This window comes from Beta vulgaris, chromosome 8 (genome assembly GCF_026745355.1).
Source record: "Beta vulgaris subsp. vulgaris cultivar EL10 chromosome 8, EL10.2, whole genome shotgun sequence".
Classification (NCBI taxonomy): Eukaryota; Viridiplantae; Streptophyta; class Magnoliopsida; order Caryophyllales; family Amaranthaceae; genus Beta; species Beta vulgaris.
This window is the reverse complement of record NC_079209.1, coordinates 19,826,285-19,849,730: the sequence shown is the minus strand read 5'-3', so window position 1 is coordinate 19,849,730 and position 23,446 is coordinate 19,826,285. Positions and strand designations below refer to the sequence as shown.

Below are 23,446 nucleotides of genomic sequence, written 5' to 3'. Positions count from 1 at the left end.
GAGCGTCGGTGTCTGATAGTCGGCTTGTTTTGCAGCTTGTTTCCGGTCTCTCGGTGGCTTACAAGAATGTCGAGACGTTAATTCATCAAAGCTTGCCCCTCCCTCCCTTTTACCAGGCACGATCCATGCTCACATTGGAGGAAGTGGGGTTGGCTTAAAAGGTTGCCACCTGGTCTGCTACAACCATAGTGGCTGCTTCTCCTACGACGTTGATGTAATTTTAGGAGTAAGACTTGAGAAATCTCCGGTCACATTTCCCTTAGTCAGTCCCATTATGTGGAAAAGGTGCTTAAAAAGTTCCACTCCTTTAATGTTATTCTAATGAGTACGCCTATGACCCTAGTATTCATTTGACCAAGAACGACTTAGGTGAAAGTGTATCTCAAAGTGAATATGCGAAAGTCATAGGTAGTTTGATGTACCTCATGAACTGTACTCGACCTGACATAACTTATGCAGTGAATAGACTGTGTCGATATACTCATAACCTTAGTAATGAACGTTGGAATGCTCTTTATCATCTCCTCAGATACCTAAACGAAAATGTAGATTATTGTTCCAATAGTGGAAAAAAGTCCATTTGATGTGGTTACAATCGGGCTTACTGATTCAGTTTTGGTCTGCATCGGGTGGGCTCGCAGTAGATCCAAAATATTTATTACCGGATCAGTAAATTATTTAGTAATCCAATTTTATCAGTTAATCACACACATTAACTTATTCGGTTGTACCTAAAAACCGCAGAAGATTGTCGAAATTATAGACAACAACTTAACCCAGCAAAGAAAAATCAATAAATATAAGGAATTGCAATCACCACAAAGAAGTGAAAAAAACCGAATATATTTATCATGAATAAAAAATAATTACATAAGCTAAAATCGTAGAACTTAAGAATTATTACTACCATCATTTTACAATCATAAACCCTAATTAGAGCAAAAAATCAAACGAAAATGGAAGCCAAAAAAAAAGGAAATGAAAATGGAAGCCCAAATAAACGAAACGAAAATTAAGAATTCGAACAAAAAATCAAACGAAAATGGAAGGCAAAAAAAAAAAACAAAAAAAAAACCTACACCCAAAATTAGATCTAAAAACTTAATCCAAAATAAAACAAAAAAACTCTGGTAAAAAAATTAACGAAAAAAGAAACCAACAACTATAACCAGATCAAAAAACCAAATCCCATAAAAAGTCAAACAAACCAGTTTCTTGTGTACATATCTTCGATTCTTCGTTCTTCTTTTCGCTCTTCATTTCGTTCTTTATTTTCAATCTTCATTTTCGATCTTCATTTTCGTTCTTCGTTTTGTGAGGGAGGAGTAGAGAGGAGAGAGAGAGGTGAGAATGAGGTGGTGGCACTTATGAGAGGTGAAAGGTGAGAGGTGAGAGGGGAGAGGAAAAAGGAGGGAGCCTAGAGAGATGAGTGAGAATTTGGGCTTAGGGATCTACAGCGTGGTGTAAGGGAGGAGTGGAGAGGAGAGAGAGATGGGAGGGAGATTAGGGTTTAATAGCTTTGAGCGATGAGAGATATCAGGTATAGGGAGTGTAAAAACAGACGCGTTGGGCCTTCATCTATGCTTTGGGTCTATAAAAAGAGGCCTGTTATTGTTATAGAACAAATACCGAAAATTTGATCCGGTCTTGTGAACCTGATCATATTTTTAAAAACTGCAACATTTTCTAATTTGATCCGGTTCACTAAAGGACCGGATCAGATTTTCCGCCCAGCTTTCCCTCCCATTTTTTTTTATTGATTTTTGAATGCGGATTTGTAAAAACAAAATCTGTTACTAAGTGACAGATAAGGTTTTTTCCACTAGTGTTTGCTGTTTCTAAATTTCCAGCTGTACTTGAAGGATTTTGTGATGCAAATTGGGTTTTAGGTAATGATGAGATCAGTTCAACTCGTGGTTATGTGTTTACCCTTGGTGGTGACGAGATCAATTTCAACTAGACAGGGCTTTCTTTCTAAAGCACTTATGAGAGCAAAGGTGTGTGCACGGCTATAAAGCGCTTGTAATGTATCACGAAGACTGCACGATCTTAAGGTATATGTATGTGTTGTGGGGGTCTCAACAAACTCTAGTGAGTTCAAGAATTACGTTTTTGCCTCATTTCACTATGTATCAATTAAAATCGAAAGATATTGATGCTTAAGTACTTTTCTTTCCTTACCCAGGAATAATTTTACTTTCTAGAGCCTTTATGGGAGATTGTTGTAATCAAGGCTTGAAAAGCCTCCAATGGTTTGCCAAAAGTCCTACATCGCTTGTGGGAGGGAATACTCCATTGTTTATATATTCCCTTCCTTCTTATACTTATTGAGTTGGTTACTTGAGATTCTTTTATGGTTAGTTATCATGCTTGGATTTGGACTTGCTTCCACTCACACGCGCGTGCCGCACTCCCGGACTGGGCCAGGGCTAGGGCCTGGGATCTGGGTTCTGGGAATAGAGCCAGAGTTTATCTTTTTGGACCCGGACCTGAGTGTGTGTGTAACGGTTTTGCGGACTACAACGTTTTGAACGTACAATATTTATGGCAATCCCTTGATATCCTCTCTTATGTTACTCACTTTCATTTTTGGTATGATTTCCTCCTATAAAATCAGTACCTCACGCATCTGTTTAGACACACCATAACCTACTATGTTAGTGGTGACATTTTAGATTGTTGTGTTAACCTTGGGGAGCTTTTCGACCAGTGTCGATTACCACCGCTGTCGGGTCATAATTGCTTTCAAGTTAGTAGTCTCGCTGGGAAAGCTAGAGGATTAGAAGATATTGAGAAAATAGAACCAAGAAAGTAATAAAAAAAACAAAGAGAGAAAAAGAAAGGGGAAAAAGAACATGCTCTTGCTGGGATTTGATCCCGCGATCAATCAAGCATACCCAAGCCATATTCTTCACGGTTTCACGCGGACATCATCACCACTAAACCATACTACATATAGTTTATATTATTCAGCGCCTAATCATATAACCATTTTTCTATTTCCAGTATAATTCTGTTTTTCCCACAGATCCACGTGGGTTCACTTGAACCCACTGAACCCATGCTGGATCCGCCCCTGAGTTTAGGACACTTCAGTAAGAATACACTCTGTTAACAATGGCACAGGGACGTACACCCTCAAAGAGCTTCAAGCTATTTTGGCAACTTTTGTAAAATACTTGGTCATAGAATGGCGAGGTGCTTTTAAGTGTATGGCTATCCCCTTGGTTTTGTAATTTTTTTTTTAATTAATGCAAAATTTTTCGATGTAAAAAATTAAAAAATAAAAGAGTTGCTACTAATGTTCATTTGTTTAAGTTAATATTTGAATAGTGCAAAATTTTAAATAGCACATGTATTTAGAAAAGAAGCAACATAAATATACTACCAAAAGTTATTCTAAACGAAAAATGTTCAGAATGCTTGATTTTTGTATTTTTCATTTACATATTGAGCCAATTCTTCTTGATAAATTGCTTGATAGATTATAATGTGTTGAAGATGATTGGAACTAGAAAAGGAATATCTAATATCATCTCCTAATCTACCTAACTGCTCATCTTGATGCTAAAAACCTTAACCATCAAGACTACACTCAACTTTTTCACATATAAAAGTGAGTATTATATCAGATTTTTCTATTTTGAATAGCTACCCACCTATTGTTAATGGGTATTAAGTAATTTTCTAACCAACAAGTAATCCATCTTTTGCTAAAATATAATTCTGCAACAGGTAATTTTTTCCAAAAGAAATTATAAGGTAAAGTTGTTAGTATAGAATATTCGATTTTTTTTAACCAAGTATCTCCCAGTTTTCAGAAAATTCACGAGGTACCCCCAACTTTTCAAAATTCACGAGGTACCCATAAGTTAATCGTCGTTAGTGATTAACCCTAAGTTAACTAGTTTCATAGTAATACCCCCAAATGCCCTTCATGACTAACGAAGTTAACCGTCATTAGTGATTAACCCTAATTTTCTTTTTTAAGCTTTAATACTAACACCTAACCCAAAACCTAATCCTAACCCAAAACCTAACCCTAACCATCCACCACCCCAGCGGCCCCCCTCCCCCATCCCCACCCAAGTTGAATTCCTCCCCTCTCCCCACCCCCGCCGAATTCCCCCTATCCCCCACCCCCGTCGAATTCTACACCCCTCCCCGCACCCTCATCTTCATTGTCATCGTCGTCGGTGGTTTGAGAAGACATAACCTGCGATAAACGCTGTGTGGCAGCCGTAGCAGCAAAGTTTTGAGTGCGCTTAACACTAGACATGACATTCCAGTGGCAGCGGAAGCAGTGTGCGCATGGTGGCCGCGCGTCAGCTATGCAGTCAGAATTCGACGGGGGGTGCAGGGGTGGTGGGAGGGTGGGGCAGGGGTGCTTAGGGTTAGGTTTAGGATTTACGGTTTTGGTAAGAGGTTAGGGTTAGGGTTAGTGGTTAATTAGGATTGAAATCTCCTAAATTACCTAGTAACACTAGTGGAAAGAACCTTATCTGTCACTTAGTAACATATGCGATTTTTACAAGACCGCATCAGAAAATCAATTAAAACAATGGGAAGGAAGGCTGTGAGGAAAATCTGTTGCGGTCCTCTTATGGACCGCATCAGATTAAAAAACTGATGTACTTTTCTTAATATCTGATGCGTTTTCTAGGACCGCATCAGATTTTATTATTTTTTCCCTAAAAAAACCGAAACCTGGCCCAGTTCTCGTGGCCCATTACCTTCCCTTATAACCCCATCCCACCTAACAAATTTCCTTCTCTCATAACCCCACCCCATTCCTCTTCAGGTCTTCTCCTCAATCACCCCATCATCCTCTGCTCCCAAACCCTACCCCTTCCTTCACATGAACCCTAATTCGCTAAAGAAGGCGATGACGACGTCGCGCGAACCAAGCGACAAGGTAATCTAAAAAATCGGCGAATCCGACATCGAATGGATATCCCTCTCACCCTCAACTAATCCCGGTGTTTCATCTCTCTTCCTTTCCTCTCTCTCCTCTTTCTACTCCTCCCTCACACACGCAGCTGAAACCCTAAACTCATATCTCCTCTCCTCTCACAAACGCCACCAACTCAATCCACCTCTCTCTCTCTCCTCTCTACTCATCTCTCACGAATGAAGAAGTGAAGAACGAAAACGAAGAAGCAAAACGAAGAAATTCGATTTCGTCTCCTCTCTCAATATTCATCGATCGCTCATGGTCCCAAATATGAATTTTCTGTTTTTTGATTTTAGTTGTAATTTTAGATCTCGTTGTAATTTTTTTTGGTTTTTTCAATTTTTTGCTCGTTTTATTAATTTTCTGTTCGATTTGTTCGTTTTAATAAATTTTAGTATTTTAGTTTGTTTTCACTCGTGATTAGTTATTTTATTAATTTTCTGTATTTTAGATTTGTTCGTATATAATTTAGGGATTCTTTTATTGTGAATGTATTTCACTGAATATTTTGGTTAAATTAATGCGAAGGTATTTTGTTTCTAGTTGTATACAATTTGTATCTAATACTTTTTAGTATACAATCCAAATTTCGTTGACATATATTTGTATCAGTGAAGGAAGAAAAGTAGTGCGGACCTGCACCCTGCAGGTCTGCAACTTTTTTATGACATATACTCTAACAAGCTGATGCGGTTCTTAAAGAAAACCATATCAATAAATCATTTACTGATCTAGTTTATGACCGGATCTGTAAATTAATGGGAACTGCTACGAACCCATCTGATGCAGACGAAAACCGCATCAGTTGGGGTTTTTTCCACTAGTGTAATGACTAACGACGATTAACGGAGTTAAATGTCGTTAGTCATTAAGGACATTTGAGTGTATTATTATGAAATTTAGGGGTACCTTGTGAATTTTGAAAAGTTGGGGGTACCTTGTGAATTTTCTTAAACTCCAGAGATAATTGGTTAAAAAACGGTAAAATTTTATTTATTGCAAAGAATAATATATGAAAAGTATATTCTAACAAATTATCCCTAGAAAAAAAAAAGCAAATAAACCTACAAATATCTGGCGAAAAGATCGATCTTACATAGTTACATTGTTAGACAACTTTTATTTTGGGCATTTTTAAAAAAAAAAATCAAAGCATACATTTGTTGTCATGCGTCGATTAAAACTTCCACTAAAACGCAGATAATTCAGTGAAAAAGTACGAATTCCGTGAACGAATGTGAAGTCAACGAATCCTTTGGAATGAATTGATCATTATTAAAGTTAGGGTATGAGACAAGACACAAGAGGTAAGATTGTCATGGACCGGACTATGCAAATATGCAAGATCGTTTCAAAAGGCTAATGGTATTAGTTCAATTTAGGTGATCACAAGCTCCGAAAACGACCTTCTTGCTCATGTAATAAAAAGCAAAGTAAACACTAAGAGCATGTACAATGGGATGGTTTAGATTTGTCTAACAAATAGTAAAACTAGATTTACTTAGTTTTGCTATTGGGGCAGTTGGTCCCTTGGGTTGGTTGGTCTTGATTTTCAAACCATATGCACCTAGGATAGAATGCACGAGACCAATGAATCTCATACACGTGGCAAGAAATTGGCGAAAAGATCAATTTATCCCATTGTGAAACGCAACGTTCGACGAAGAAGACGGACAACAACTTAATGGAACGCTGCACTCCACCGAACACTGCAACAACTTGCTATTAGTGGCCTGATGTGTGTCAGAGGCCCACTGACCAGCAAGTGGTATAGCGCCACTTGTATTTTTTTTCAAAACTCTTCAATTAATGTGCAACGGTTATTTTTATAACGTTCTAATTTTTGTAACGTTAATAAAAAAATCAGCTTATTATTTTAAAGAAAAAATTACACTAACATCTATAAATTTTTTTTATCTATAAATTGAGTCCAAATTTGATATATTTTTACCAAACTTCTTCCCAACCTATTTTTTTCTAATTAATTTCTCCTACCTAATATTACTTATACTAAGCCAATGTTATGGATAAATAATCCTAATTACTCCCAAACTAATCCAAACCACCAACAAAATTCCCAAAATAATTTCGAAATCGATCCAAATGTGCTACAAAATCCGGAATTTCAAAGAATGTTTATGTTTTTTCTAAGCCAATCGAATTACAAAAATTCTCAACAAGCTACGCAACAATCTCCACAAAGTTCTAATCATCTATCCCAACAACAAGCTCAACCATCTTTTTCCTATATCCCAACATATATTTCACAACAACATGAACAACCTCACGAAAATGATGATGTAGTTGAAATCCAAGCACAAGAAATTCAAAACACTCCTTCATCAAAAAAAAGCCACAACACTAAAGTTTCAATGGAATGCAGATGAAGATCATGCACTCATTTAGGCGTATCTAGAGTGCGGAGGAGATGTGTTGAAGGGAATCGACCAAAATAGTGAGTTTTTGAGGTTCAGTATTTGAGAGTGTGGAAGAGTCACGATGACTCAATCCAACTTTACGCCCAAGGACATTCAAAGCTCCTACTAGTCGTTGGAAAAATCAACGGAGATGTGAATGCATGGGTCGGGATATATACCGAGGAGAAAAGGAAGAAGGGGTCCCGCTGCAATGACGAAGACGTCTTGACTGAAGCCCGTGAGATGTTGATAAAAGTCCATGGTCCACGATTTACATTGGAGCATGCATGAAATGTTTTAAAACACTACGACAAATGGGCCCATGGCACCCAAATGAGCGGCGAAAGCTCAAAACGGTCTGGTCCAGATGAATGTGTGAGCTCAAAACGTCCTGACGACGTCAAGAAAGTTAAGAGTAGGAGAAAAGCCCCAATATCCAGTTCTACATCTCCATCTCCATCCTCTTCATAATTTACGAGGAGGTTTAGTTTGGGACAAGACTTGCTTGAGTATCAAAAGAAGCGTGATGCCTTGAGAGAATCAACAAAAGAGGAAGATAGAAATTTCAAAATTTGGAATATATTAATGGCTAAGTCTTCCCTTGATCCGGATGAGAGAGATTGAAAATGTATGAAAAACATAAACTACAATTTAAGGATAAATATTTTTAGTTAGTGTTCATGTTTTTAATTGGTTTTAGTTTGCAATTTAGTTGTATCGTACTTTAATTATGAATGAGTGTGTGTCGTAACTTTTGATTATGAATGTATCATTATCACTATCGGTATAATTATTGTTATCATATCATCATCGTTTTCATTATTATTCTACTTATTATTATTCTTATTCTATTTATTATTATCATTATTATTATTGTTATTATTATTATTGTATTGAATTGTCTAATCACCTGATATTGAATAATATCACAGATAGTATTGTATTGAATTGTCTACTCACCTGAGATTGAATAGTATGACACATAGTGCTGCATTGAATTGTCTACTCCTATATTGTAGTGAATTGTCTACTCCTAAATTGCATTGAATTGCCTTCTCCTACACATGCATTAATATGTCTAGTATGTGAGTGAATTATTGTTATGTACATAAGATGGAGTTTTCCTATATAATAGAACATAACTTCAACCATAAATCACAACTCCATCCACTTTTCTTCTCAATCTCTTATTTTCTAGAAGACACCACTTCAATCAACATATCTCCAAAATGAACTATAATTCAAGTTCTTCTAGTTTCGGTTCTGAATTGTTTAATTAGATGGTTCAAGATTACATGGAATGGAGTCTGTCTATTGATGCTGAGCAACAAAACGAGGAAGAAATTGTACCCCGCACTAGAAAATATGTGCATAGGGAACGTGAGGAAGGTCATGAAAGGTTGCTTCATGACTATTTCATTAACGAACCTTTGTACCCCGAGAATATTTTTCGTTGAAGGTTTCGTATGCATAAGCATGTTTTCCTTCGTATTGTCGAAGGTGTAACAACTGAAGATGATGAGTTCTTAACGCAAAAACCAGATGCTACTGAAGGATGGGTGCATCTGCACTATAAAAATGCACAACAGCTATCACGATGTTGGCATATGGTTCATCGTCTGATGCTGCTGACGAATATCTGAAAATTGCTTCAAGTGCCGCTAGAGAATGCCTTCTTCATTTTGTCGAAGGGGTTGTTGCTAGATTTGGACCTGAATACTTGAGGAAGGCAAATGCAAATGACATTGAGCGTCTCCTACATGAAGGCGAGTGCCGTGGCTTCCCAAGCATGATGGGAAGCCTCGATTGGATGCATTGGAACTGGAAGAATTTTCCTCGGGGCTGGAAAGGAATGTATCAATGAAGAAGCAAAACAACAACAAAAATGTGAGAAGCGTTTGTTTCAACCGACTTATGGATATGGCATGCTTTTTTCGGCATCCCGGGTTCATGCAATGATATAAATGTATTGCAGAGGTCTCCCGTCTTTGATGATGTCCTACAAGGAAGAGCTCTAAAGGTCAGCTTCTCAGTGAACGGGACAACTTATAACATGGGTTACTTTGTTACTGATGGCATCAACCCGATATGGTCAACATTCAACCCCGCAATAAAGCTCCCCCAAACCCCCAAACATAGATTATTCACACAACATCAAGAAGCTGTTAGAAAAGATGTAAAGCGTGCATTCGGGATATTGCAAGCTAGATTTGCAATCATTCGCAAACCCGCTCTAATTAGCTTGTAACGTAATTTAATTAATCGTAATTAATTTAACATGATCTAATTTAATGTACTCTAATTAGCTTTTATTAATTTAAATCATCTATTTCATATAAAAATAAACATTGAATAATAGAGAGATCAATATATGGTGGGGTTTGGTAAAAGTATGAGAGAGAAATAGAAAAACCAAGTAAGACTAACCAAACCATTGTGTGAAAAAAAGATGAGTTGGTGGGAGTTTTAATGGGATGTGAGGTGTAAAAAGGAGAGAGAAAGAAAAAAAACTCAAACACCAACCAAGACCAACCAACCCATTGCTCATGAACAAACACTATCTCATATTTTCATCCAGGGAAATTAAGTAATTTCAACGTAGAACATATCGTTTTCAGAATGTTGTATTTTCTAGTGTCATCACCGTAATGTATTAGTGCAAAACAAAACATAAATGGATCTGCTCCACTACATTTGGTGTGGAATTATGCTGGCATAGCGCATATGTAATTATAACTAGTTTTTAGGCTCGAGCTATATCACATGAATTATCTTTCAATTATTAATATTTTATTTGAAAATAATAACATGAAGTAGCACTTGATTTAGTGGTTAAGACATTAGTATATATGCTTGTGATCTTTGGATCAAATCTTACATAATGCATTTTTAATTTTTTTAGTGTATGTGGATTACATAGCATAAAATACTCTAAGCGAAGGCGCCACATGGCATCGTTCCTTGGTTAGGAATGCCTATTAATATTCTATGACTAGAGTTGATTACTATATGGAAAAAGTGCTCACTATGTTATAAAACAGTAAATGTAAAAAAAGAGTACCTATAATTTTTTAAAAGCGATTATATGGAGAAAAAAAGAGGGGGCCATTAAGTTAGAAAATAGTAGATATAAAACAGGAGTAATACAACTTGTACAAAACGACTATATGAGAAAAAAATGTTACTATTTTAGAAAGATAAATTTAAAAGGGTAAATTAGTAGAAAAGGTGACTTGGTTAAAATATAGCATGTACAAAGATGTATAACTATAGGTAAGAAATGGTTACTATACTGAAAAAAGGTGTCATGATTTGAAGGGTTACACAAGGCCTTAGATCTACACGAATATTAGTGTGGAGCAAGTCCACATAAGTCTTTTTGGTATTAGTGAGAGGCAAAACCCTTCTAATTGAATTATTACTTGCATTGGAATCTGACCCCTAACAATTGTACAAGTCATATTTGACCACACACATTCGATGAAAGATTAAATAGATATTATAACTAGCCAATTGTTGAGTTGTTAATTTGGTTAATGAACTGTTGGTTGAACTGAAACAAATGAAATTTGAACTAAATTAAACTGAACTCAAAGTAACTATAACTGAAATCAACTAAAAAAGATAAACTGAAACTGAAATAAATTGTAAATAAAATACCAAAACTGAACTTTAACTGAATTGAAACAAACTGGAACTAAAAATAACTGTGTAAAACTTGAAAGTTGATCAACCAACCGAACTTAATTGAATATGTAACTGAATTAACCAAACTGATTCAAACTGAAACAGAGCTGAACTGAAACCAATTTAAACTGAAATTATTTTAAACTGATTTTAAACTATACTTGGACCGAATTCACATATTACCCAAATTAATGAGGGTACTCTTGACTATTATATTTCACTAAAATCCAATCATTGTTTTATATTGTAACAACCCTGAATTTTCACTTTATTTAGAAAACATATTATAGTACAAAGCATGGACAATTCAAGAGCTGTTATGCCGCAGTTATTAAACATTTAATAAACAGCAAGGCGAAAGGTACTACTACTATTTTAATTATTAACTATTACAACTAAAAGGAAATGTAATTAATTAATACACTCCTATAACAAACCATAATTCTAAACTATTGCAGCGGAAGTCTTAACTTTAATTAATCTACATCTAGGTGAAATCAACGCTCTCACCCCAATATAAGCTAGTCACTATCAAGCGCTGCACATTGAAGACATGTACTATCAGCCAAAAGGCTGAGCAAGTCAATAACAACTTTGAACTATCCAATGTGCAGGTGGAATACATACATAGTATTCCACAAAATCATTTCAATTGTACAACATTCTAACTTGAATATAATAGACAAACTTCAATAATTCAAATCCACTTTACTTTCTTTCTAAACCATTTTGTAAAACTTTCAAATATAACTCCTTTGAAATCTGTGAGTAGGAAGTAATAAAAATCCAATGAGCTAGCTAGCCTCACTAGATAAGGTAAACACCAAAGTCCCTAGTATGCATACCCCTAACCTGATAACGTACCAAGAAGGAAGACAAATGGCAAGAGTATTGATCAACATACTCCCAACTACTAAAATATATTGTTGAGACACTGTTAACTCAACATACTTCCAAACTCGGAGAATACCGCTTACCGGCAACCCCACAATAAAACTCTATAAACCTCGTAAGGGTGAGAACTTCCTCCTTTCAAAATCTCAACTTGGTAACATAGAGGAACTTCCTCTTTTAATAATCTCAAACTTGTCTCACGAGGAACTTCCTCCTTTTAACAAACTCAAACTTGTCTCATGAGGAACTTCCTCCTTTTAATAATATCTTAAATCATCTCATAAATTATTTTGATATAAAAACATCGTCAAAAAAATTTAAATGCTCCATAAATAGCATCGTAAAAACGATTCCAAACTCAATATAAATCACAAATCAATATGAAATACTTTCTGTAATAAACTGTACAAGCTTAGTATGAAATCTTACCTTATTAGCAAACCACTATCAACCAATCTCAATTACGAGTCAAAAAGGTTCCTCTACAAACCCGTGATCTACAATACAATAATATATATAGTATAAGTCATTTATTATATACCTAGAGTTGACTTAACTCAATCCAAGACAAAACTACTTATACCATCATATAAACAATATACTTAATAAGCAATTATCAAACCAATATCATAATTCAATCACTACTACTTCTACATGTTAAAGCAATAATACCACACTAATAATTTATAGAATATTTTATCACTGTTATTAACCTCCATTACCTACCCTTACACGCATACAGTACTACCCGCATACAAGACTACCAAAACAGCATGAACTTGCAGCAAGCATAACTTCTAGTATACAACTCCGAATCACATAATTCTTGTGTCTAAATTCATTAGCTTTTCGAGCTCTACAACTTTCATGAAGGAACCAAGGCCTAAAACTTAATGTATCAATGAGAAAATTTGCCCAAACAACAGCAGCGAGCAAAACACAACAACAATTGCAACCACAACAACAATTAGCACGATTACACCAACAACCTTCCAAAATTTCTGCTCAACAACTGTAATAATGGCTTATAATTTGAACTAGGCAATTAACAACAATCCCACATATCACAAATTTTAGAATATACTTTAGAAACAATAATTTCGCAAACCCAACTCGAAAATACATTAACTAAGTCGAATTAAACATGAAATATAAACCAATTATACAAATTTCACATAGTAGGAATTTCCCCCAATTCGATTTTGTCATGAACCCTAATTTAACAATATACCCAAAATTTGAAACTTTAACAAAACTGAAAATTAAACTTAGGATTAGAACTTACTTGAATAGAGAGATGAAATTACTCAAGAAAAAGACCCGAAAATCACTTTTTTTAAATCCGATTTTCGCCCCCAAAAACGTCTAATTTGAAACCCAAATTTTCACTCTTTGAAATACCCACAAAATCAAGTATTGTTGAAGGTAGAGGAAGGAAGAGTGATAAACGTTTAACAAAGTTTGTGAATTTAGGGTATTGAATCAAGAAATAGGAGAAGAATGAATAGGGTAGAAGATGAAGTGAACCAAAAGAAAGAAACCTTTGTTTTGTTTGTTTGTTTTGGCTGGGAATTACAATCCCGTAAAGCCTTTGTTCTTTTTTTTTTCTTTTTCTTTTTTCTTTTTTTTTGGTTTTAAACTCCTTTTTCCTTTTTTTTCCCTCTCTTTTCTATTTGTTTTCCTTTTACCATCTAAACTTAGAGGTGTATACTTATATGATAACCCTTTTTAGAAATATAAAACTTAGTTGACCACTCTTGAACTAAAGCAAAGTGAGAAAAATTAATATTTTCATAAAAGAAATAATTTAATTTACTTTCATAAAATATTTAATATACAAATAATAAGCATATAAATAGGTACAAAAATTGTGGGGTGTTACAATCTATCCCCCTTAAAATAAGTTTCGCCCCGAAACTTAGAATAACACTCAAAAACCAAACTTATTCTCTTTTTGCAAAACAACTCCTTGACTTGTACTTTAGTCAACTACTATCACTTGATGTATAAAATCTTAACTAGCACTTCACATATTCATAGATAAGCTCAAATGGAAATAACAACACTTACTAATACAGGAACCATCAATAATAACATGCAAGAATTAGTATGAAGTCTACCCCCCTTAAAAAGGGTGTTACGCCCTCGTAACTAACAATAACATGAACAAGAGACGGGGACACATAAAACACATGACATCCTTGGTCTTACGAGTAGTTCCTTAGTATTGTGGTGCGACCAAAACGTTTACTATCTATTTCTCAACCCTACGGGTCTTACGGATCTATTGGCCTAGAGTCTCAACTAGAACTCCAACTATCACCTTGTGAAGAGTTACTAATACGATGTCGTAACTAAGAAACATGGATTTATTACATACACAATCAACTATCCTTTCAAGGATCACATATAGACTGATAAACTTAGACACGACGGGAAACAATCTAAGTCAAGCTAAACCGAACCACTACCGTCACACTCGTTGGACTATGTCGTAGAGTGTGAAATTCAATTCATAACTACACTATTGTTCACAAGTGCTTTAAATAATAACATAGGATTTTCTGGAAAATTCGGCAGAGTTTCCTTTGTAAAATGGACAACTCGAAATGAGAAAAAGTGTTCTAAACCTGTTACAATCACAATACGTAAAAGCATTTCCAAATCCAATGCTCAACGCTTTCGCGAGCAAACAAATAATCTAAATCAAGAGTACTATTTCTCTTCTAAAAATAATATAAGTAAAGACTCATACAATATGAACTCACCATTACATGGTTTGGCGTACTCGCCCAAAAAAAAAAAAAAACATAAACCAATTCACAAGTCGACAACTAGAACTTCAACTTGAAGTTATTATAACACTCACAATCAACTTTGATGGTCGCATCAACATTGGGTAGAGTCTTAACCCATAAACATTCATAGCACATGTTTTGTATTTTATGACTATCACGTAATCAATGACACCAGGAAAATCGCCTCAAAGCACACTAAGCATTTACATCCAAAGAGTACTTAAATAACCTTACGCGTGAATATGGATACAACCAAATTTTTGTCTTTCAAAACGATTCTTTAATAAAAATCCAATAATAAATGACCTTTTATAGAATTCTTGTTTTGCAAAAACTTTGCTCAATCATTCTTATTGTCACAACAGTCTTCTAGACCCGAAGTAACAACATGCTAAGCTCTATCGCTTTAAAACAATTTCTTGACGGGGATCAATCAATCCAGATAATAAGACATATATATTCGATACTGAGGTATTGAGGCTTGAAACCTTTGATAATGGGGTTGAACATAATCCTGACAACAAAGGAGGAGTTTAAAATCTCTGGCATTGGTTTGACTCATAGTCATGACAGTGGGGCATGGAGGCTTGAAACCTCCACCATGGGGTCGGCCATCTAACTATCCACTTTAGTTGGGTCGAAACTCAGACAAGTTTAAAGCACATAACACGATTTCAAATATTCTTTACTAGACACCAAGTCTCCTATTACTTGGTAACACTCAAAACACATTAAAGAGCGGTAGAAAGCTTTATTGAAAGACCTTCAAGGCTCGCAATCTATGGGAGACTTGCCCCCTTTAAAAAAAAAATTTAAAAACGTGTTCTTAACTTTTCCAAAATTCACACAAATCGTTGTAGAAAAACCATTTCTAGATCGATTCGAGAATGAATCCACAACCTTAATTGAAACGTGTCTAAACCACTTTCACACGCTACACAAACAAATTGAACAATCTCATATAGTCTTTGGTAGGATAACTTACTCGTTGACCAAACAGGGCCAAATCGATTTACCAAGATACTACAGAAAATGATATGATCTATTTACATGAAACTAAAGTTTACTTTATACAAAACTCTTTTTTTATACCATGTCTCAAAACTATCACACATTCATAACACATCATAAACCGTTCACACACTATAATTTCACGAAATAAAAGTTCAAGTCATGCAAGGATACGTGAATCACATAAACTAACGACTCCATCAACAATAATAGTGGTATTACCCTTGCCTACCGATACTCAACACTCCAAACATAGCAATCAAGAGTTAACTTAAACTCACTTTTCAAGGTTCATGAAATAGATATGGTCCAGTATACTTCTGTAGTTTCTATTAAATTCATTAATTTCGACTCAAACAACTAGTCATAGACTTGCCACATGATACACTTAACCCTTACTCACATAAAACTTAAATCAAATTAATCGATTACACACTTTAACCACTATAATAACTTAGTCTCATTCTTCGGACAAGACTTAAGTAAATTGAGTTTGAGCACATTTAACCATTCCTAATAGCCTCTAGGTCATTAACGACGATTTGTTCAACTTTAAGTGGGCGTCTAACGCCCCAGGGACACAAAGGAGAGCTTTTTATAAATTATAACCAAGCTATCTCGAGATTCTCAACCAACTAACATGGTACAACTATAACTCCATAACTACAGTCATTTCATTAGACAAGTGCAAGGAATTGCGGAGCTTGTAGCTTGTCATTTAAGGTTAGTGACTACCAATCAAGAAGTTTGCAATGACTTTAAACCAAAGACTTAGATTACTTCAACTTATACTCCTAACATTAAACTCATGAGAAGAGACTTTCTTCGTTAAACAATTCTACATTAGGCTCGCTAACCATTTTAGTGTTATTAGACCTTGATCACTACTAAACAAATCACATAACAGGGAACTACGCATTCCACCATCGACATGACTTTATGTCACCACTCCATAGCCTTACTAGGTACATGATAGTTACTAGTTGTTCTATAATGATTTCAAACCGACTCATTGACACCGGCAAATAAACAGTAATACTTTACGGTTGACCCTTAACATATTATGAGTTGACTTTGACTAGTCACGGGTATGCTACGAGAAATCGACCCACTTGGATTAATTCTATTTTACTTTAGCTATCCACTTCACCACGAATACTCCATGAAAGTCAACAAAACACGACAACTTACAGTGATAGTCATCTCATGACTCGCTAGACTACTTTAAACTCACGTAAATAAGGTCTATAGGCATGACCAAGAGAGCTAATAACTCGAGTTTCAACTCTTGTTATAGCCTCAACACACAATCATACACTAACAAGTCAATTCATAGCACTTAGTCAACAAGACTAGCATATCCAAGACATAATCAAACCCTTTCCTATAAGGTTTTCAATTAACAATTCACACCAACTACAATTCGTGCATGCCATCACCAACTCAATCAGTTTGCAATCCGAGAATCAAGTAGTTAATCTTAAAACATTCTCAGGCTAAAAGATGGACAAAGTACGGGAGGTGGGTGGGTCTAACACCACAAGACACATAAGAGCAAAAAAAAAATAAAAAGGAGTGTCACTTTGAATGGAATAAGGCTCATCCCTATCTACTATAGCAGTTCGTCCTAATGCAAACATAAAAACCGGCGAGCTAGATACTTAAATGAAATAGGTGACAATAGAAATTAACATCAAGACGGAATGACACCTCAGAGTTCCTGTACACAAATGGAACTAAATTTTGCATTATGCGACTCAAACATGAGTTTATTACAAACTTTCGGCTATGCACCAACTTAAAAGCACAACCCAAACAAGAATATACTTTACTAGCCAATCATTCCAAACATGGAAGCAAGCACAACTTAACTTGAGTCAAACATGGAACTCAACCAAACTCATTAACTTTATCAAGTCAAACATCCACATAAGAGGGGTCAACAACAACTACCATACACAACAACTACATGCAATCCCTTACTTCCCAAATCTCAAACTTACCTCTGCTTTTCAAATTTTAATACTTTTATTTATTTAGTCTTATTTAAGGTCACAATGTCAATGTTACAACTCTAAGAACAACCTACTAAGTCACAAAAATCTACCTCGAGGTAGGGATGGATCCAACTTCCAATTAAAACAATGATTAAAATTTTCGTACAGTTTTCTTCATCATTAACACGCACTCCGGCCGCTGATGGTCTTAATGGTGATGAACAATCCACGTAAGGAGAGGTACTTTCTCCTAAAACATAGTTTCAAAATAATCAAAGGAATTTGAAGATCCCGATAGGTTATGAATCGATGGTCACAACTCTAGGTCTCGGTCCTAGACAACTCAAGGTTAACCTCTAAGGCTAACCTAAAGCCCTACACCTTTGCACGAAATTGGTGGTTAATCCTATAGACCACTTTAAGCTCAACTAACTATAGACTCTAGCCACAATCTTGAACCGTTGGCTCTGATACCAACAGTAACAACCCTGAATTTCCACTTTATTTAGAAAACATATTATAGTACAAAGCATGGACAATTCAAGAGCTGTTATGCCGCAGTTATTAAACATTTAATAACAGCAAGGCGAAAGGTACTACTACTAATACATAAATTAATTATTAACTATTACAACTAAAAGGAAATGTAATTAATTAATACACTCCTATAACAAACCATAATTCTAAACTATTGCAGCGGAAGTCTTAACTTTAATAAATCTACATCTAGGTGAAATCAACGCTCTCACCCCAATATAAGCTAGTCACCATCAAGCCCTGAACATTGAAGACATGTAATATCAGCCAAAAGGCTGAGCAAGATTTCATACCAATAAGAACTTTGAACTATCCAATGTGCAGGTGGAATACATACATAGTATTCCACAAAATCATTTCAATTGTACAACATTCTAACTTGAATAAAATAGACAATCTTCAATAATTCAAATCCACTTTACTTTCTTTCTAAACCATTTTGTAAAACTTTCAAATATAACTCCTTTGAAATCTGTGAGTAGGAAGTAATAAAAATCCAATGAGCTAGCTAGGCTCACTAGATAAGGTAAACACCAAAGTCCCTAGTATGCATACCCCTAACTTGATAACGTACCAAGAAGGAAGACAAATGGCAAGAGTATTCACTAGTGGAAAAATGAAGAAGGGCTGCGCTAAAAAAGGCATGTAGGGCTGCGCTTTTTGACAGCAGCCCTTTCAGTAGCAGCCCTTCACTTTTTAAGTAGGGCTGCGCTAGAAAAGCGCAGCCCTTAAGCTAGAAGGGCTGCGCTAGTTAGGAAAAAGCGCAGCCCTTCTAGCCCAGAAGGGCTGCGCTAGTTAGGAAAAAGCGCAGCCCTTCTGGGCTAGAAGGGCTGCGCTTTTTCCTAACTAGCGCAGCCCTTCCTACCAAAAAAAAAAAATTTTTTTTTTTTTTTTTTTGTCATTTTTTTACTCATAATCTCACATTTTCTGAAATTAAACAGAAAGAAGAGAAACGAAACGAAAATACTAAACCCAAAACAATAAAAAGAATGAAACGAAAATGAAAAAAAGGAACAAAAACTAATATACAAAGAGAAGTATACAATAAGTATACAAGAACATTAATCAAAATAAACAAAGAGAAGTATACAAGAATAACATTCAAAACAAAGAGAAGTATACAAGAACATTAATCAAAACAAAGAAAAGTATACAAGCAAGAACATTAATCAAAACAAAGAGAAGTATACAAGAACATTAATCAAAATATATAAACAAAGAGAAGTATACAAGAACATTATAGATCTGAAAAAATACAAGAACTACAACCTAATAATGTTTAAATACATAAAACAAAACCCAAATACATAATTTAAAGGAAAAAAAAATTTCGGAAAAACTTAAAATGGCTATTTGGAGGCTTAAACGAACTCGGATGGCTTAAAATGGGTTTTTGAGACAAATGTTTATGGGAGTTTTTGAGAGAGAAGAGAAGATGAGAGAGAAGAGAGGGTGAGAGATAAGGAGGAAAGGAATAATGAGGGACGTGAGAGAGGAGAGAGAATGAGGGATAATATATTTGACGAATCCCCGCTCAATATTTCAAAGCGCGCGATTCCGAAATTTCAAAAATTTTCAGGAAGGGCTGCGCTTTTTTAAAAAAGCGCAGCCCTACTAAGCAGAAGGGCTGCGCTTTTTAAAAAAGCGCAGCCCTTCACTTAGTAGGGCTGCGCTTTTCAAAAAGGCGCAGCCCTTCTTACTACAGAAGGGCTGCGCTTTTTTGAAAAAGCGCAGCCCTACTAGTGAAGGGCTGCGCCTTTTTTAAAAAGCGCAGCCCTTCTTCTTAGTAGGGCTGCGCTTTTTTAAAAACGCGCAGCCCTTCACTAGTAGGGCTGCGCTTTTACGAAAAGCGCAGCCCTTCCTGCGCAGCCCTTTATGTTTTTTCCCCTAGTGATTGATCAACATACTCCCAACTACTAAAATATATTGTTGCGACACTGTTAACTCAGCATACTTCCAAACTCGGAGAATAATGCTTACCGGCAACCCCACAATAAAACTCTATAAACCCTCGTAAGGGTGAGGAACTTCCTCCTTTCAAAATCTCAACTTGGTAACATAGAGGAACTTCCTCCTTTTAATAATCTCAAACTTGTCTCACGAGGAACTTCCTCCTTTTAACAAACTCAAACTTGTCTCATGAGGAACTTCCTCCTTTTAATAATATCTTAAATCATCTCATAAATTATTTTGATATAAATACATCGTCAAAACAATTTAAATGCTCCATAAATAGCATCGTAAAAACGATTCCAAACTCAATATAAATCACAAATCAATATGAAATACTTTCTGTAATAAACTGTACAAGCTTAGTATGAAATCTTACCTTATTAGCAAACCACTATCAACCAATCTCAATGACAAGTCAAAAGGGTTCCTCTACAAACCCGTGATCTACAATACAATAATATATATATGTATAAGTCATTTATCATATACCTAGAGTTGACTCAACTCAATCCAAGACAAAACTACTTATACCATCATATAAACAATATACTTAATAAGCAATTATCAAACCACTATCATAATTCGATCACTACTACTTCTACATGCTAAAGCAATAATACCACACTAATAATTTATAGAATATTTTATCACTGTTATTAACCTCCATTGCCTACCCTTACACGCATACAGTACTACCCGCATACAAGACTACCAAAACAGCATGAACTTGCAGCAAGCATAAGTTCTAGTATACAACTCCGAATCACGTAATTCTTGTGTCTAAATTCATTAGCTTTTCGAGCTCTACAACTTTCATGAAGGAACCAAGGCCTAAAACTTACTGTATCAATGAGAAAATTTGCCCAAACTACAGCAGCGAGCAAAACACAACAACAATAATTAACACGATTACACCAACAACCTTCCAAAATTTCTGCTCAACAACTGTAATTATGGCTTACAATTTGAACTAGGCAATTAACAACAATCCCACATATCACAAATTTTAGAATATACTTTAGAAACAATAATTTCGCAAACCCAACTCGAAAATACATTAACTAAGTCGAATTAAACATGAACTATAAACCAATTATACAAATTTCACATAGTAGGAATTTCCCTCAATTCGATTTTGTCATGAACCCTAATTTAACAATATACCCAAACTTTGCAACTTTAACAAAACTGAAAATTAAACTTAGGATTAGAACTTAATTGAATAGAGAGATGAAATTACTCAAGAAAAAGACCCGAAATCACTTTTTTTAAATCCGATTTTCGCCCCCAAAAACGTCTAATTTGAGACCCAAATTTTCACTCTTTGAAATACCCACAAAATCAAGTATTGTTGAAGGTAGAGGAAGGAAGATTGATGTGTGATAAACGTTCAACAAAGTTTGTGAATTTAGGGTATTGAATCAAGAAATAGGAGAAGAATGAATAGGGTAGAAGATGAAGTGAACCAAAAGAAAGAAACCTTTGTTTTGTTTGTTTGTTTTGGCTGGGAATTACAATCCCGTAAAGCCTTTGCTCTTTTTTTTTTCTTTTTCTTTTTTCTTTCTTTTTGGTTTTAAACTCCTTTTTCCTTTTTTTTTCCTCTCTTTTCTATTTGTTTACCTTTTACCATCTAAACTTAGAGGTGTATACTTATATGATGATAACCCCTTTTAGAAATATAAAACTTAGTTGACCACTCTTGAACTAACGCCAAAGTGAGAAAAATTAATATTTTCATAAAAGAAATAATTTAATTTACTTTCATAAGATATTTAATATACAAATAATAAGCATATAAATAGGTACTAAAATTGTGGGGTGTTACAATCTATCCCCCTTAAAATAAGTTTCGCCCCGAAACTTAGAATAACACTCAGAAACCAAACTTGTTCTCTTTTTGCAAAACAACTCGTTGACTTGTACTTTAGTCAACTACTATCACTTGATGTATAAAATCTTAACTAGCACTTCACATATTCATAGATAAACTCAAATGGACATAACAACACTTACTAATATAGGAACCATATCATTCCTTTATAACTATTTATAAGTTGGTACTATTTAGAATTATATTTTTTTGATAACATGATATTTCAAAATATTACAATTGAAACATTTATAAAGTCTTAATAATAACTGATATTCTATGAAAAAGAGAAAAGTACTAGCATGCTAACATAAATCCGTTAGACTTATTACTATTAAAATCAAATCAAAATGTACGGATTACTTAAATTAAACAAAAACCTTACTTAAATTAACCAATAAATGTCACTTGAATTAACTAATGAAATCAAATTAATATTAAAATAACTGCAAAATAATAACAAAAAAAAATAAAAAATTTCACAAAGAAATTAACAATGAAATAAAAGAAAAATTGAATATAGATATTGAAATTAAGAACGAAATCACAAAAAATAATAGAAAATATTACAAAGTTTGAGAGACCAAATCATTCACACATATTAGAGACTCCATCCATTGAATTCACTCCAAAAACAAAAAGTAAAATTAATGCATCTTTGCATATGGGTGTTTATGAATTGTTGTCCTAAAGATGAAACTAACATCACCTTCATTCCAAAACATAAAAATGAAAAAATACAAGAAAACATATCACCATTACTACTAACATCAAATCTAAAACTAAAACATCAAAAATAAAATAAAATTAAAGAACACTAAACTAACAAAATGATACATGGATCTCACAAATGAATGACGATGGTTATGGCGAGGATGCTTCAAGTTGAGACGAACATGGTGTATGAGTCTTTGACGAAGATGGTGGTTGCACTACAAGAATCCGTATTTTTAACTATCGCCGAAAACAGTCGGTATTTTCCCAATACTGTCGGTAATCGAATTACCAACCACCAAACGGCCGTTTTTGTTTCGTCACTAATAGCCTGGTCGGTAAATCAAAAATAACGAATGTTCAACGATCGGTAAAATCACCGGCCGCCAAAATCAGTAGGTATTCTCATAAATCACCGACTGCTAGCCGGTCGCTAATTCCTTACAAAAAAATAAAATAAATTAGTGACATCTCCTTTAGATTAAGAGATGCCACTAATTTGAAAATTCCATATAAAATTTGAACCGCACTTCAAGAAATTTAAGGGACAAAACAAGATGAAATGGAGCATAGATTAACAGATCTCTAATCAAACAAACAACCTGATATTCAAA

At 34.8% G+C, this 23,446-nt stretch overlaps 1 long non-coding RNA gene across 1 annotated transcript; it reads right to left on the bottom strand.

The window, feature by feature from the left end:
- Positions 1 to 11,446: 11,446 nt before the first annotated feature.
- LOC125492606 (uncharacterized) lies at positions 11,447 to 14,956 on the bottom strand. Its single transcript, XR_007269253.2, has 3 exons — positions 13,238 to 14,956; positions 12,382 to 12,449; positions 11,447 to 11,596 (listed from the first exon to the last, which is right to left on the bottom strand). It is a non-coding gene; the product is annotated as an uncharacterized LOC125492606 (long non-coding RNA).
- Between the last annotated feature and the right edge of the window lie 8,490 nt (positions 14,957 to 23,446).